The sequence below is a fragment of the Bos mutus genome, chromosome 15 (genome assembly GCF_027580195.1).
Source record: "Bos mutus isolate GX-2022 chromosome 15, NWIPB_WYAK_1.1, whole genome shotgun sequence".
NCBI lineage: Eukaryota > Metazoa > Chordata > Mammalia > Artiodactyla > Bovidae > Bos > Bos mutus.
In genome coordinates, this window is record NC_091631.1 from 17,645,892 (window position 1) to 17,662,811 (window position 16,920).

The following is a 16,920-nucleotide window of genomic DNA, read 5'->3' on the forward strand; positions in this document are numbered from 1 at the left end:
AATGAATGCCCTAGCATGGCCAGTTTAAAAGTCAGTCGTTGGACTGAGTGGCCCTTGTGTCGCACCATATCCCTGTTACAGCACTTGCCAGTGATGTTACAATTATTTCTTTAAACGTCCCCCTCTCCCGATGGATGCTGTATTTCTTGAAGGTAGGAACTATGCCTTCATTTCTGTATTTCTAGGTTCTATCAAGTACATGGTACACAATGAGTTGTTAATAAAGTTTGGATGAATGAATGACCTCATGAATGAAGGGTGTCTCCTGCAGAAGTGATATCTGAGCCTGAACCGAGGAAGGCACTGTCAGGGAGCTTGGTCTAGATAAGCAGAAAGAGGACCCGAGGAAGCTGCAAGAACTATCTTCACACACGTGAGAGGTGTCACGCAGAGGAGATTGCAGAACAAAATTGTGCCTCTTCAAGTCTTGGGAGGCCAGTTTCTTTAACAAAGAAGAATCTCAGAGCTGTCTAAACATAAAAGGAGTTACTTTTAAAAAATATTTATTTATTTGGCTGCTCTGGGTCTTAGTTGCTGCACACAGGATCTTCTGTTGCAGGACGTGAGAACTTCAGTGGCTGTATGTGGGATCTATTTCCCTGACAAGGGATCGAACCTGGGCCCTCTGCAGTGAGAGTGAGGAGTCTTAGAGGCACTGATGGCAAACACCATCCAATCATCTCAGCCAGAGGCAGCATGAACATCTAGCAGGAATGGAGAAGAAAGGAACCTTTCATTAGATTGAGGCAGAAGGAGGAGGTTACTGACGCATGTGGCTGAAGGGCAGGCATGCAGAAGGGACTCAATATTTGTTGAACAAATGAATAACAGTCTTCTAATCATCAAAGACTCATTCTGTAAATAGCTATTAAAATTTTTTATGCATTAGGTCTGTACTCAACTGAAGAGGTTGCATCAGTGAAAAGGATGACTCAGCCCCCATCAACAGCGGGGAGTGTACTATATAGGTTGGAAGCCCAAGATACATCCACACTGCCTGGGCTCAAAACCCAGCTCTGCCGATTCCTGTATGCCTGTGTGCCTCAGTCTCCTCAGCTGTAAAATGGGGATAAAATAGCAGCCATGTTAAGGGATTATTTTGACAATTAAATGAATTAATACTTGACACATCTTATTGATTCAAGTATTAATGATTATCACGGTGCATATCTTCCAGCAAGGGCTACAGAGAAGTTACTGTTATGTGAAGGATGCTCTGAGGAGTATGAACTGAAATATGTGAGTGTCCGGACAGCCCAATAATTAGACACCCCATCAAATCAATATGCTCTAAATCTCTATTCAGTTTTCATTAGAGGAAAGGCTAAGTGCTTTGCGAGGCAGGATTATGGCTCACCCAACAGGGCTTTTGTGATGGTACCTCTCTCTCCGCTCGGAGTTGCCCAGTGCAACTAGAAAGGGATGTTGGGACCCAGTCAGCAGGGAAGGGCAGAGAAAGGAGACCTGCTGGTGCCAACCCTGATCCTTACACCAAAGTCCTGAGCAATTCCACTCAGCTCCAAACCTGCAGTCCCCACAAAGCCTAACGAACACTTTGAAGTTAAACAGACAACTGTGTGCGCGCTTGCCAAGTCGCTTCAATTGTGTCCGACTCTTTGCACCCTTATGGACTATAGCCCGCCAGGCTCCTCTGTCCATGGAATTCTCCAGGCAAGAATACTGGAGTGGGTTTCCATGCCCTCCTCCAGGGGATCTTCCCAACCCATCTCTTGGGTCTCCTGCGTTGGCAGGTGGGTTCTTTACTACTAGCACCACCTGGGAAGATCTAAACAGAAAGCTCCCCTGCCCTCAACCCCACCACATTAAAAGCTCACCTAGCATTTCCAAGCAAGTTCCTTTGGGGTGTTACCCCTGCCCCAAGGAACTTAGCAGAGTACTCATTCCAACCACATAGCATACTATCTGGGGAAATTGTAGGACAGAATTTTTCTGATCTCATTACACTTCCTATGATTTTTTATTCCCCCTTGTAGGTTTCTGCCCCAGGTGACTGATTAGCTGACCACCCCTAATCCATCTCTGCTGATGGGGGCTGAGCAGAGTGTCACGAGGACACCTCCAAGGGAGCCTAGCCCTGACTTGGAGGGTAAGGGAGGACTGCAGAATATGTAGGTGTTAGTAACGCAATTGAGTGGTAAGGTTGGCTGCTCTGGACAGAGGGAACAGCACATGCAAAGGCCTGAGGTTAGTGAGAGGCACTGGGGTGTGTTAGGGTTTTGAAAATGGTTTAGTGTGGCTGGCTCACAGGGTACAGGGGTTGTGATGTGGGGAGAGAGAATGAAGAAGAGGCTGGAGAAGTATGAAGGGCCCTGTAAATTGTGTTCAGGAGCTTACACTCCATCTGGAGCATGACGGGGAATCTACGAAGAGTTTGAAGGAAGGTGGTGCAACGAAGAGGTCTGCAGTTTAGAAAGAGCACCATTGCTGGGATGGGGATGGTCCTATGGGTGGAACCAGAAGCAGGAAGTTAGGAGGGTGTTGCAGTACCTCTCGGGAGAGACAGGGGGCACTGAACTACAGAAACGCCAGTATTATGACTGGAGAAACTGAAAGTGAAAGTTGCTCAGTTGTAACCAACTCTTTGGGACCCCATGCACTGTCCATGGAATTCTCCAGGCCAGAATACTGAAGTGGGTAGCTGTTCCCTTCTCCAGGGGATCTTCCCAACTCAGGGATCAAACGCAGGTCTCCCTCATTGCAGTGGATTCTTTACCATCTGAACCACCAGGGAAGCTCAAGAATACTGGAGTGTGTTGTCATTCCCTTCTCCAGGGTATCTTCCTGATACAGGAATCAAACTGGGGTCTCCTGCATTGTAGGTGGATTCTTTATCAGCTGAGTTACCAGAGAGAGATGGTAAGCAAATTTGAGGGCAATTAACAGCCTCTTGCTACTGACTGGGAACTGAGGGTGATACCTTTTGGCTTCTCTGGTTCTTAGTGACAGTGTATTGATGTTTTCAAACTGGTACTGGAAGAAGACTCTTGAGAGTCCCTTGTACAGTCCCTTGGATCAAACCAGTCAATCCTAAAGGAAATCAACTTTTGGAAATCAAAGAATATTCATGCAAGGACTGATGCTGAAGCTCCAATACTTTGGCCACCTGATGTGAAGAGTCGACTCATCAGAAAAGACCCTGATGCTGGGAAAAACTGAAGGTAAAAAAGAAGGGGGCAACAGAGGATGTTGGATGGCATCCCTGACTCAAGGGACTTGAGTTTGAGCAAACTCTGGGAGATAGTGAAGGACAGGGAAGCCTGGCGTGCTGTAGTCCATGGGGTTACAAAGAGACAAGACTTAGCAACTGAACAACAAAATACAGGTATCAGGCCAAAACTAGGCAGCAAAAATGGTCCATTGGGAGTGCCTGATGCTTTCCTCTTTACCCTTCTTCTCTTATTGCCCCCATGCTTTCTCTCTCCCTATTTTTTTTAAAATTTAAATTTATTTATTTTAATTGGAGGCTAATTACTTTACAATATTGTATTGGTTTTGCCATACGTCAACATGAATCTGCCACGGGTGTACATGTGCTCCCCATCCTGAACCCCCTCCCACCTTCTATTTTTTTTTCTTTTTTTTAAAATTTAAATTTATTTATTTTAATTGGAGGCTAATTACTTTACAATATTGTATTGGTTTTGCCATACATCAACATGAATCTGCCACAGGTGTACATATGCTCCCCATCCTGAACTGCCCTCCCACCTATTTTTTTTTTAATCTCTCCTTATATAGTATGTACTAAAGAGCCCAGGTGTCAGTCAGGCTGATGTTAATCACAGAACTAATTAGGTATTTATTTTATTTATTTAAGGTATTTATTTTAATTTCTTTGTGCCTCATTCATTTAATTATAAATGGGGATAATTGCACCTACATCACAGGGCTGGGCGGAGAAGGCAATGGCACTCCACTCCAGTACTCTTGCCTGGAAAATCCTGTGGATGGAGGAGCCTGGTGGGCTGCAGTTCATGGGGTCTCGAAGAGTCAGACACGACTAAGCGACTTCACTTTCACTTTTCCCTTTCATGCATTGGAGAAGGAAATGGCAACCCACTCCAGCGTTCTTGCCTGGAGAATCCCAGGGACAGGGGAGCCTGGTGGGCTGCCGTCAATGGTGGTCACACAGAGTCGGACACGACTGAAGCGACTTAGCCGCAGCAGCACAGGGCTGGGATCATAATTCAGTGCAGATTTTCTCATTTGGACCCAAACTCAGTTCCCTGATGGAGGGTGGTAAACGGTACCACCCTGTGACCCATTTACCCAAACCGAAACCTATGCTTCCCCCTTTCTTTTAGCGCCACCTCCTCCCACCCTCCCCCTATGTAAATCACCGTCACCTGTTGTCTTGATGGCTGCAGGAGCTTCTTAATTGACCACCTACTTCCACTTCCCTCCTTCAAGGATCCTTTCTCTTGTTTTCTCTGTAAAGAAGCCAGGTGATCCTTTAAATTGTTGAGATATATATATATATATATATTTTAATAACAACTTTATTGAGATATGTCACATACCATAAGATTCACCCATTTAAAGTGTACAATTCAGTGAGTTTCAGTATTTTTAGAGAAACTAATTTAGAGTACCATCATCACTACTATCTAATTTTAGAGCATTTTAATCACCCAAGTGGTTCACTTGGTAAAGAATCCACATGCAATGCAGGAGACCTGGGTTTGATCCCTGGGTTGGGAAGCTCCCCTGGAGAAGGGAAAGACTACCTACTCCAGTATTCTGGCCTGGAGAATCCCATGGGCTGTATAGTCCATAGGGTCGCAAACAGCCGGACGTGACTGAGCGACTACTCACTTCACTCAATCACCCCCAAAGGAAACCCCACACCTATTAGCAGGCATTCTCTAATACCTCCTCCCCCAGACTTTGGCATTCACCAGTACTTTTTCTCTCTATGGATTTGCCTGTTCTGGATATTTTGTATTGAATGAAGTCGCTCAGTCGTGCACCGACTCTTTGCAACCCCATGGACAGTAGCCTGCACCAAGCTCCTCCGTCCATGGGATTTTCAAGGCAAGAGTACTGGAGTGGGTTGCCATTTCCTTCTCCAGGGAATCTTCCCAACCCAGGGATCGAACCCAGGTCTCTGGCATTGTAGACAGAGGCTTTACCTTCTGAGCCACCAGGGAAGTCCAGATATTTTGTATTAATGGACTCAAATAATATGTGATCTTTTGCTTCTGGCTTCTTTCATTCAACATAGTTTTCAAGGTTTACCCATATTGCGGCAGACGTTAGTATTATATTTGCTTGTACGGCAAAATAAGCTTACATTGTATGGATATACCACATTTTAAAAAATATTTACTTGACGGCACCAGGTCTTAGTTGCGGCATGCAGAATGTTTTAGCTGCAGCATGTGGGATCTAGTTCCCTGATCCGCTCGCCCCCTGCATTGGGAGCAAGGAGTCTTAGCCACCCGACCACCAGAGAAGTCCCTATACCACATTTTATTTACCGTTCATCAGTTGATAAACATTTGAGTTCTTTCTGCTTTTTGGCTCTCATGAATAATGCTGCTGCTATGAACATATTTGTACAAGTTTTTGCATGGACATATGTTTTCCCTTCTCTTGGGTGTATACCTAGGACTGGAATGTGATAACCCTAATGTCATACGCAGCGAAGTCGGTCAGACACAGAAAGGCGAATGTCATATGATATCACTTCTATGTGGAATCCAAATATAGAGCACAAATGAACTTATTTACAAAAGAGGAGTAGAATCACAGATATTGAAAACAAACATGGTTACCAGGGGATAAGAGGGAGGGAGGGATAAACTGGGAGATTGGGACTGACATATACACAATTGTTTATAAAATAGATAACTCATAAGAACTTGCTGTATAGAAGAGGGAACTCTACTTAATACTTGGTAATGGACTATATGGGAGAAGAATCTTTAAAAAAGAGTGGGTATATGTGTACATGTAACTGAATCACTTTGCTGTCTACCTGAAACTAATATAACATTGTAAATCAACCACAGTCCTTTAAAAATTTTTTAAATGATATTTTTGAGGGTCTGCCAAAGTGTTTCCCAAAGTGACTGCCTGTTTAAGAATCCCACTGGCACTGTACAAGGGTGCAATTTCTTCATATTCTTACAACTCTAGTCATTGTCTATTTTTTTTTTAATATAGTCATCTAGCTGAGTATGAACTGGTATCTCAAGGTGCCTTTGGTTTGCCTTTCCCTAAGGACCAATGATGTTGAACATTTTAAAATGTACTTTATGGCCATTTATATATCTTATTTGGAAAAATGTCCATTCAAAATACTGGGCTTTCCTGCCTCCTGTCCCCACCCCCACCTTTTAAAAACGTTTCTTTACTGTGGTAAACTATACATAATATTACTGACGTGATGACATGAGTTTGAGTAGGCTCCGGGAGCTGGTGATGGACAGGGAATACTGGCGTGCTGCTGTCCATGTGGTCGCAGAGAGTCGGACATGACTGAGTGACTAAACTGAATACATAGAAGTTACCATTTTAGCTATTACTGTTCAGTGGCATTAAGTGGATTCACATCATTGTACAACCACTGTCACCATCCATCTCCAGAAATTTTTCATCATCCCAAATGGAAACTGTCCTTGTTACCCCCCTCTCCTAGGCCTTAGTAACAACTATTCTCCTTTCTGCTTTTTAATTTTAATTATTTCTGGTTTTAACAAAAGCCATCCTAATGGACAAGAAGTGGTATGTCATTGTGGTTTTGATTTGCATTCTCTAATCCTTAGTGGTGTAGAGCATCTTTTGATGTTCCCGTTGGCCATCTGTATGCCTTCTCTGGAGAAATGTCTATTTATGTTCTTTGCACATTTAAAATTGGATTATTTGTCTTTATATTATTGAGTTGTAAGTGTTCTTTATAGATCTTAGATATAAGTCCCTTATCAGATCCTTATCACTTCGTATGATATACTTTGAAACACACAAATTTCTCATTTTGAGAACTCCACTTCATCTGTTTCTTTTTCTGCTTATACTTTGGTGTCACTGCTAAAGCCATTGCCTCATCCAAAGTTAGAAAGATTTAGTCCTGTGTTTTCTTCTACCTGTTTTGTAGATTTTAGCTCTTACATTTAGGTCTCTGATCCGTTTTGAGTTCCTTGTTGTGTATGGTGTGAGGTAGAATCAAGGCGATCTTTTAAAAGTACAAACCAGATTCCATGACTCCCCCTGCTTAAAATTCGGCACTGGCTTCTCACTGCTCTTAGGACAGATTCACATTCCTCACCACAGGGTCTTTTGTTTTCTCACCCTCCCCCCGCCCCCACCAGCCCCTCTAGTTTGCTGCAGCCAGAGGCGCCTCCTGACAGTTCTTATATGCAAACTCCTTCCTGCCCCAGTGTTTCTGCCCTGCTATTTCCTATACCTAAACACAGACTACCTGGTGGCTTCTCTCTCATTCCTCAGATCTCAGTTTAAAAGTTTGCCTTCTTCAGGAAAATCTTTCCTGACAGCTCTATGTAAAGTAGGTTCCCCACACCACACTTTATTCCTTAGTTTCCGTCACAGTGATGTTAAAAAAACTGAGCAAAATTTAAAATCTTACTGGCTTTATTCATGAGTCAGGAAGCATCAAATCTAGCAGATAGAAAGGAGCTCCAAGTAGCTGCAGAAAATGGAAGACTTTTGTCGGCAGAAGGGAGTGGGTATGAGGAAGTTGTGCTGGGCAAAAAGCATGGTGGTTATTGCAAGTGATTTTGCTTTAGGGGATGGCAGGGGTTTATGAGGCAGATTACCTAACCAGTGATGATGAGGAGATTCCTGACGGCCTGGTTTAAGATTCCATTTCTGGAGTCTTCGTTCAGGCTCTTGACTTCCAGCCTAAGTGACTCCCTGTTGGGCCTGCTGTCTTGTTTTTGACAGTAATTAACAAAGAAAATATTCACTTTATTTGCTTACTTATGTATTGCCCCCCACCTCCACTCCCCCTTATTTAAGGTCTATGAGGGCCTGGACCATGTGTATCGGATTCACCTTTATCCCCAGCACTTAGTACAATGCTCTGCATGTTAACAGGTACCCCATAATTACTTGTTTTAGGAAAGAAAGAGAAAGAATGAGCATTGTTAATGTTTCTTCCCTTCCCAGCATGCTTTCTCACCTTTGCCAATTCTACCACCTTTATTTTTTGTCACTTTTTGCCTGGATTTTCTATTTCCTGTTTTCACAAAATATATCATGGAGTAGAACATCCATTTTTTTCTCATTTTTATTTTTCTTTTCCTATTGCTTTTAGCATAAACATATGTTGGAATTCATCTTTCTAGTCCACAACAAATTACTTTTTTCTTTTCTGAAACTTTCTCAACAGAAACTCAGTATTGAACATTGAACTCTCTCAGTCTTTTCTTATGTTTTCACAAAAATAAGACTTTCCCCCTCCATGATGATGAAAGCTAAGAAGAGAATTTTTTCTAGCTCAGAGGGGTGGACTGAGTTCTGGGCAAGTAAATCTCAATAAACACGAGGGCCTTGATCAGCCGCACTTTAGAAAACCAAATAAAACTAGGATATGCTGTGCTCAAAATGTAAAAAAAAAAATCCAAATCAGTGGGTTCTGAAACTGTTACCACCCAACAGCATACAAAATTTAATTACCCAAGCACCTTTCATGTAGAAATTCTATTAGAGGTAATCACATAATATTATTATTATGTATTGCCCAGAATCCTGCAGAATAATTTCTTACAGATGACTCCCTGTTGAAATGGGGAACTGGGGTCCTTTGTTTGGTGATATATCTTTGCACACACTTCTGCTCCATATCAATTCAGAAGGATTATACTCATAAAAAAAGAACAAACCTTCATCTTAATGTTAAGCTCTGCTCCCCCCACTGATAAAAATTCTTTTGATGAGGAAGACTGTAGCCAGAAACATGGTTAAGGACCATTTCACCTGAAAGCCTCACATTTTAGATTTTTTTTTTAGTTTGCCATCTTCCTTATCATTTACAGATATCCAAATACCTAAGAAGTGAACCCAAGAGATGATTGAAACTTTTGATCCGAGAAATAACTCACACATTTGTTTTCTTTGCTCTAATCTTCAGAGCTGTGTATCTTGCTGACAAGCCCCAGATTTTTAAAAAACAGATTTTCCTTTGGGTTTCCCCCTCCTTTCATGGTGGTAATATTTTCTCCTATCTTCCATCTTCTGAAAAAAAGTAAGTGTAACAGTCTAATCAGCCTTTACCAACTTTTCTGCAAGAACAAAGCAGAAAATATGAAGATATAAATCAAGAATTGTTATTATTGTTTATGTACTAGTGATATATGACTCCACTGGGCTTTGTGTTTTACATGGCCACTTTGAAAACACAGAATGCTGCTCAGGCACAAGCCATTTGTTTCTGAGCCCTGTGCTTGGATATTTCTAATAAATATTATTCTTCCTCTGATTTTATGATATCAACAAGATACTCATGCAATAAAATATGTCCAGATTCCTAGTGTTAAGTCTACATTGTCAAACAAAGATAATATTCCCAAACTTGAAGAACCGTAGGTAGAGAAAACATTAGGCATAAAATAAATATTTGTAAATCATCATAATAACAATGATAGTTTTATGCATGGGACAATGTCTGGGAGGATATATATCAACTTATTATTTCTGGATAGAGAAATCAGAGGCTATTTTAAGTTTCTTTTTCTCTTTTTTGGCTTATCTATATTAATTTTTTTCTAACTGTGAATGTATATTACTACTGAAATAAAAAGAGATCCTTTTCAAAGAATGGTACATAGCAAGAGTTGATAAAACTGAGTATAAAAATAGAATTAGTATCATTCTTTCATGGAAAATAGAGTAGATCCTGAGAAAGTAAAAAAGCTGATTTATCTTCTATTAACTTCTGAGTTAATATTGTGCACACTTCTTTAGTGTGATGAAAACACTGACTACCTGTTGGCCAGCCTCATCCTCTTATCTAAGGCAGGTCACTATGCCTACCTACCACATGCCAGGAAAAAGCAAGCGGCAGACCCTCCTTGGAGAAGGCAATGGCACCCCACTCCAGTACTCTTGCCTGGAAAATCCCGTGGACGGAGGGGCCTGGTGGGCTGCAGTCTATGGGGTCGCTAGGAGTTGGACACGACTGAGTGACTTCACTTTCACTTTTCACTTTCATGCATTGGAGAAGGAAATGGCAACCCACTCCAGTGTTCTTGCCTGGAGAATCCCAGGGATGGGGGAGCCTGGTGGGCTGCCGTCTATGGGGTCGCACAGAGTTGGGCACGACTGAAGAGACTTAGTAGTAGCAGCAGCAGCAGCAGACCCTCCTATGTCTCAGTGGGAAAATAAGCTTCTCATTTGATTGCCAACTGGTTCCCACCCAAATCCTTTTCCACCTGGCTCTGAATTCCTGGCTTCTTCTTTCTAAAGCCATGGGATTTCCTCAGGACACCTTAAAGACTTGGTCTGAACTCAGTCTTCCAGCTTGAAGTGTGGTCTTTTCCTTCAGCCCAGACACCCATGTCATGGGCTGTCATACTTCCCATCCCACTCCACCTCCTTTTTCCACCACCTTGTCTCAAGATGGTGGAGGAAGACGAGATTGAAAGCCCTCTGTTTATAATAATGACCACACCATCTCACCTCTTGTGCCTCATCTTGAGTCTTATTTGGGAGCTGTAGGACTTCTGTGAATGGCAGAGAAGGCTGGACCCAGAGATGCAATGTTGTGTTCAATGTCCTTGAGTCGATCATCCTGGAGATATTCAACTGTATGAATGAGAATGGCCACATCCACTCATTGTTTGTCTGTCCTGCCTAGTCAGTACCTATGTCTTCAGTTCAGTTCAGTTCAGTTGTTCAGTCATGTCCGACTCTTTGGGACCCCATGAACTGCAGCATGCCAGGCCTCCCTATCCATCACCAACTCCTAGAGCCTACCAAAACCCATGTCCATTGAGTTAGTGATGCCATCCAACCATCTCATCCTCTGTCGTCCCCTTCTCCTTCTGCCCTAAATCTTTCCCAGCATCAGGGTCTTTTCCAATGAGTCAGCTCTTCACATCAGGTGGCCAAAGTATTGGAGTTTCAGCTTCAGCATCAGTCCTTCCAATGAACACCCAGGACTGATCACCTTTAGGATGAACTGGTTGGATCTCCTTGCAATCCAAGGGACTCTCAAAAGTCTTCTTCAACACCACAGTTCAAAAGCATCAATTCTTCAGCACTCAGCTTTCTTTGTAGTCCACTTCTCACATCCATAAATGACCACTGGAAAAACCATAGCCTTACTAGAAGGACCTTTGTTGACAAAGTGATGTCTCTGCTTTTTAATATACTGTCTAGGTTGGTCATAACTTTCCTTCCAAGGAGTAAGCATCTTTTAATTTCATGGCTGCAGTCACCATCTGCAGTGATTTTGGAGCCCAGAAAAATAAAGAATGACACTGTTTCCCCATCTATTTCCCATGAAGTGATGGGACCGGATGCCATGATCTTAGTTTTCTGAATGTTGAGCCTTAAGCCAACTTTTTCACTCTCCTCTTTCACTTTCATCAAGAGGCCCTTTAGTTCTTCTTCACTTTCTGCCATAAGGGTGGTGTCATCTGCATATCTGAGGTTATTGATATTTCTCCCACCAATCTTGATTCCAGCTTGTTCTTCTTCCAGCCCAGCGTTTCTCATGATGGACTCTGCATATAAGTTAAATAAGCAGGGTGACAATGTACAGCCTTGACATACTCCTTTTCCTATTTGGAACCAGTCTGTTGTTCCATGTCCAGTTCTAACTGTTGCTTCTTGATTTGCACACAGGTTTCTCGAGAGGTAGGTCAGGTGGTCTGGTATTCCCATCTCTTTAAGAATTTTCCACAGTTTATCGTGATCCACACAGTCAAAGGCTTTGTCATAGTCAATAAAGCAGAAATAGATGTTACCTATGTCTTATCAGTTGTTAAGTATTTTAGTATCATTCTAGAGGAAAGTTGTAGTGTTATAAGTTGACAATACTTACAAGAAACCAGAGTTGAGTATGACTTAGGGCCAGCAATTTACCTTCAATAAACCTTGGTTTACACATTGGGAGAACGGGTACCCTGCCCACTTCAGAGAGGTACTGTAATGCTCAAATTATCAGAGTAGATGCAGAAGTTCTTTGTCAATTGTGAGAGACTGCATACAGGCAAGGAATAATGATGAAAATGGCCAATAATGACCATAACAATGGTAGTGGTGAAGGTCGTGGTGAAGGTCAAGGTAATGGTGATAATTAATAAGAAGGCAAACTTGGGAATACTGTAGACTGTCCTTTTCTAGTTCAATGTGCTACAAACATTGCTCCCTGGCTCACAATCACAGTACCAAGGAGTTAGAAGCATATAAACCAGCCACATCCACCCCTTCTGGTTTACGCCATTGTAGCTCCCAGGTTGTTCATTGGTCAAGGCTTTGTCTGTGGGCATTTGTTCATGGTTTATTTCACATCCTGGCTTGGAGACCCTTCTATCTTGTAATGGCCAACACCAGGGACAGCTCTTGATGTCCTTTCAGTGATCTGTTGGGATCCAGAGCCAGCAAGATGGATATGTGGAATTTCTTCAGTGGATTCCTGCACCACTAATACAGCATGGTCTGAGCTGGATTCTCATGTGCCTCCTGTCATCCCCAAACCACTCTGCAAGTGTCTTGGATGAGCTGTTGGTTGTGGTCAGGTAGAGTTAGTAATTGACTGCCTGCCTCCTTCCCCCCTTCCTTTCTTCTCCTTGGCTCCCCGCTCACCCCACCACTCCCCTACACACCTCCTTTTGAAGTCTCTGGATCTGTGCTGAATCATAAAATGATGCTTCTTGCTGACCTTGACAAGAGCCCCCATCCCTTTGGAGAAAGATGCAGACGAACTCCATGAAGTTTATTTCAACAGAGCTGGCACATACTGCCCCAATCATTGGCTCCTCTAATTCATACAGAGCAATGGCTGGCAGGCAGAGAGTTTTAAACCCTGTGGTCTTGAGGGAAAAACGTATCCTAGAAAGGGTTCTCTTTGCCTTTGTTAATTGTGAAATAAAACACTTCCTGCAGAGGAAGCCCCTGCTTGGTGAGGGCTTTCGTGTCTCTTCCCAGAGTGATGGTCTCTGGGAGTCTCTCTTCCCCCTCATACTTTGGGATCAGATACTTAAAAGTTACACAGCCTATAAGATAGTGGGGAGAAGGCCTGGGGGACAAGCTCCAACATTCCCAAAGGCCTCTCAATTACACACCGAGAACAGGGTCTCAGGTGGGGGCCAAGTGGGAGGGAGCGGTTTTGCAAAGGCCTCAGTCACAGAGCCTCACATTCATCTCCAAATGAGATGTGGAAGAGAGTCAGGAAAATTCAGCCATTAAAGTATTACACTTTCTGCTTGACCCAGTTTGGGCATTTCTTAATACATAAGGAGCCTCTCTTGACCTTGCCGAGGACCTGGGTGTGACCCCGCAGCAGCCAGTCTGAGGGTCAGAAGAGCTGCTTTGGGCTTTCATTTCCTGGAGGGACTTATCTACCCAATTGTTATATGTGATCATATGGCAGCCGTGTGTGGCAGCCCTTTGTTGTCATTTCACAAATGGGGAGCCTGAGGCCTTGTTACACAGATAGAAAGTAGTGGAGGGACTTCCCTGTGGTCCAGTGGTTACGAATCTGCCTTGCCATGTAGGAGATGTGGGTTGGATCCCTGGTCAGGGAACTAAGATCCCACATGCACTGAGGAACTAAGCCTTCACGCCACAATTACTGAAGCCTACATGCTCTGGAGCTCACGGGCCACAACCAGAGAGCCCCTGTGCCACGATGAAAGATCCAATGAGATGCAACAAAGACCATGTGTGCCACAATTAAGACCGGACACAGCCAAATAAGTAAATCTTTTTCTAAAAAAGTAAAGATACTTAAAAAAATGGAGTGGAGCTGGGCTGGTCTATCACTGAAGCATCTTCCCATACTTCCATTGTTAATAATAACACAGCCCACCGTTTTATAGTTAGCCCTGGACTTACTCATCAGCATCTGGGCTGATCTTCCAAGTGGGGCCATCCCTTTTCTGAACTCCTCCTGAAGACCATCCTACAGGAACTGCCAGGTGGGGCTTAGATTTCTGCCTCAGTTAAAATCCTCTAAAATTCCCTTCTGAGAGAATCCAAGGCCTCTGATGCATTGATTGCCCTGGGTGACATCATGTTTAAGTTAGTCTGACCTCCCTGAGCTCATTTCTTTGTCCTGGTCACCTTTGCTTCCATCAAAAATAACAGGTTGCTGATAAGCTGGCTCTCGGCTCCCTGGCTCAGACGGTGGACTCTGAATCCGTGCTCAGAGCAGACCTCTCAAGTTCGAAAAAGCCTTCATGCTCTATGTTTTGACAGGTTGAGAAATCCAATCCATTTATTTTGAAAACCCATTAAGCCCAGCCAATATGGGATATTTAGAAAGGCAAGAATTTTGCTTCTGGTCAGAAGGTCAGTGCTGTCATAAAACAACAGCTAAAGGAAGTGAAACAAAACATATTTTATTGTAGGGCTATAATTCCCAAACATTCTTTAAAAATGTACTTTCAGTTAAAATCAGACAAAACAAAAATACAGCACATTGAATTGCTGGAAATTGCCACCACTAAAACCTCTCTTTGTTCAGGGTGCTTATTCAATTTTGCATGCCCAGTTCCCATATCAGTGACAGGGGCATAGTAAATGCTCAATACATGTTCAATGAATGAGTCTCAAAATGGTTTACTTTGCTGTTTAACCTTTTTTCGAGGTATTAGTTTTTCTTGTTCCCAATGGCTGTTAAATCATTCTCAAGAAAAGAACATCTGATTTTAGTTCTCTAGGGTTTTGGAAAGTGAGTTTCAGAATAAGTAAGTTTGCCTCTTCTTGGCATCTTGAATTACATTATTGATGATACAGATAACAGGGTCTTACAGTCAGATTCTCCAAAGATAACTCATTTGATCCTTTCAACCTTGTGAAGGAGGCATGAGAGATGTTATTATTTTCATGTTACCCCTAGGAAGGGTGTGTAAGTACAGACCTTTACCTGAAAGAAAATACCCTTACTGTTAGGTGATCCTGAACACAAATGATGTTCAGAAGATGGTACAAAATATTCTGTATTTTTCTCACTGACTCACCTCTGTTCCATGCAGTGTCCTCCTCTGATGGGTGTCCAGTGACTCTCTTTTTGAATCTTCTTTCCATCTTCTCTTACTTCCCATAATCCCTTCAATCTTCTCTACCCATCTCTCCAAGCTCCATCCCAAAGAGTCACCAAAAGATCTTCAAGTTTCTTTTTTTTAAAGAAAGGAATACTTTAAAGAATAATTTTCTTTTTATTTGTTTATATTTAGTTTTGACTGTGCTGGGTCTTTGCTGCTGTGCCGGCTTTTCTCTAATAGCGAGTGGGGGCGACTCTCTAGTTGAGATGCTCGGGCTTCTCATTGTGGTGGCTTCTCTTGTTGCAGAGCGCAGGCTGCAGGGCACACGGGCTTCAGTGTTCTGGCACGTGGGCTCAGTAGCTGCAGCTCCTGGGCTCTAGAGCACAGGCTCAGTACTTGTGGCACATGGGCTTAGCGTCACATGGGATCTGCCCAGGTCAGGGATAAAACCCGTGTCTCCTGCATTGGCAGGCAGACTCTTTACCACTGAGCCTTCAGGGAAGCCCAGTCTTCAAGTTTCTAAGCACACTCCTGCCTTCATTCTCATGGGATATAGCAGTTACAATCCTGCATTCAAAGATTTAGTTTGTTGTTAGAGGAAGCAAATGTAAGACCTGGGACCAGAGCTGACTCCTGGAGGTAGACCCAGTAATTAGGGTTTCTTTTTTCCTGCTTGAACTATGAACCCACTGAGAAGTAAGACCAAAGAGTATGCTGATGGAAGTGATGTATCACCTTAACAAGAAAGTGGATGTCAGGGGAATATGGCTTATAGCAGTAGGCAGATAGTGTTCCTACTACAGAATCCCAGATTAGAGACTTGCCCACGCTGGACTGGGGTAGGCTGGCCTTCATCAGGGCAGAATCCTTGGGTGGGTAGCTCCCAAGGGAAAGGGAGAGAAAAGGCACTGGGGTTATAAATACCCGGTTCTTTCTTATAACCCAGTGCCTTCTTCAAAACCCATCAATCAGGTAAGTTATTTTGTCCTACCTGAGGAAGAATGAGTGAAGAGTGGGCCAGAGGCCAACGGTGTTTTTATTTTTTTATTGAAGTATAGTTGACTTACAATGTTGTGTTAATTTCTACTATACAGCAAAATGATTCAATTATATATATTCTTTTTCATATTCTTTTCCATTTTGGTTTATTGCAGGATATTGAGTATAGTTCCCCGGGCTGTGCCGTAGGGCCCTATTGTTTATCTATTTTATATTTAGTCATGTGTATCTGTTAATCCCAAACTCTGATTTTACTTCTCCCCCCACTTTCCCTTTGCTAACCATAAGTTTGTTTTTTTATAGATGTCTCCTTTTGGGAGGAATCATCAAGAAGGGAAGTGCTTCCCCTTAACATAGCATGTTCTATGGCCCCACACTGTTTTCGAAGAGTAGACAGAGGGCTTCCCTGGCAGTCCAGTGGTTGGAAGTCAGCCTTGCTCTGCAGGGGACACCAGTTTGATCCCTGGTCAGGAGGATCCCACAGAGCAACCAAGCCCCTGTGCCACAGTTACTGAGCCCATGTGCTGCAACTACGGAAGCCCACGTGTCCTTGAGTCCATGTCCCACAACAAGAGAAGCCGCTGCAATGAAAAGCCCTCACACTGCAACTGGAGAATAGCCTCTGCTTGCTGCAACTAGAGAAAGCCTGCATGCAGCCAAAATAATGAAAGTAAATAAATAAAATTATAAAGACAAGAAAAGTAGACAGAGTAGGTAATGTTTA

The 16,920-nt window shown here is 43.0% G+C and overlaps 1 long non-coding RNA gene across 1 annotated transcript in view; it reads right to left on the minus strand.

Moving 5' to 3' along the window:
- Window positions 1–524: 524 nt before the first annotated feature.
- LOC138990942 (uncharacterized) overlaps window positions 525–16,920 on the minus strand; it is a 28,561-nt gene continuing 12,165 nt past the window's right edge. The window contains exons 2-3 of the long non-coding RNA XR_011466976.1: window positions 4,368–4,451; window positions 525–704 (exon numbers count right to left, since the gene is read on the minus strand). This is a non-coding gene — a long non-coding RNA (uncharacterized lncRNA). The remainder of the gene's footprint in view (window positions 705–4,367; window positions 4,452–16,920) is intronic.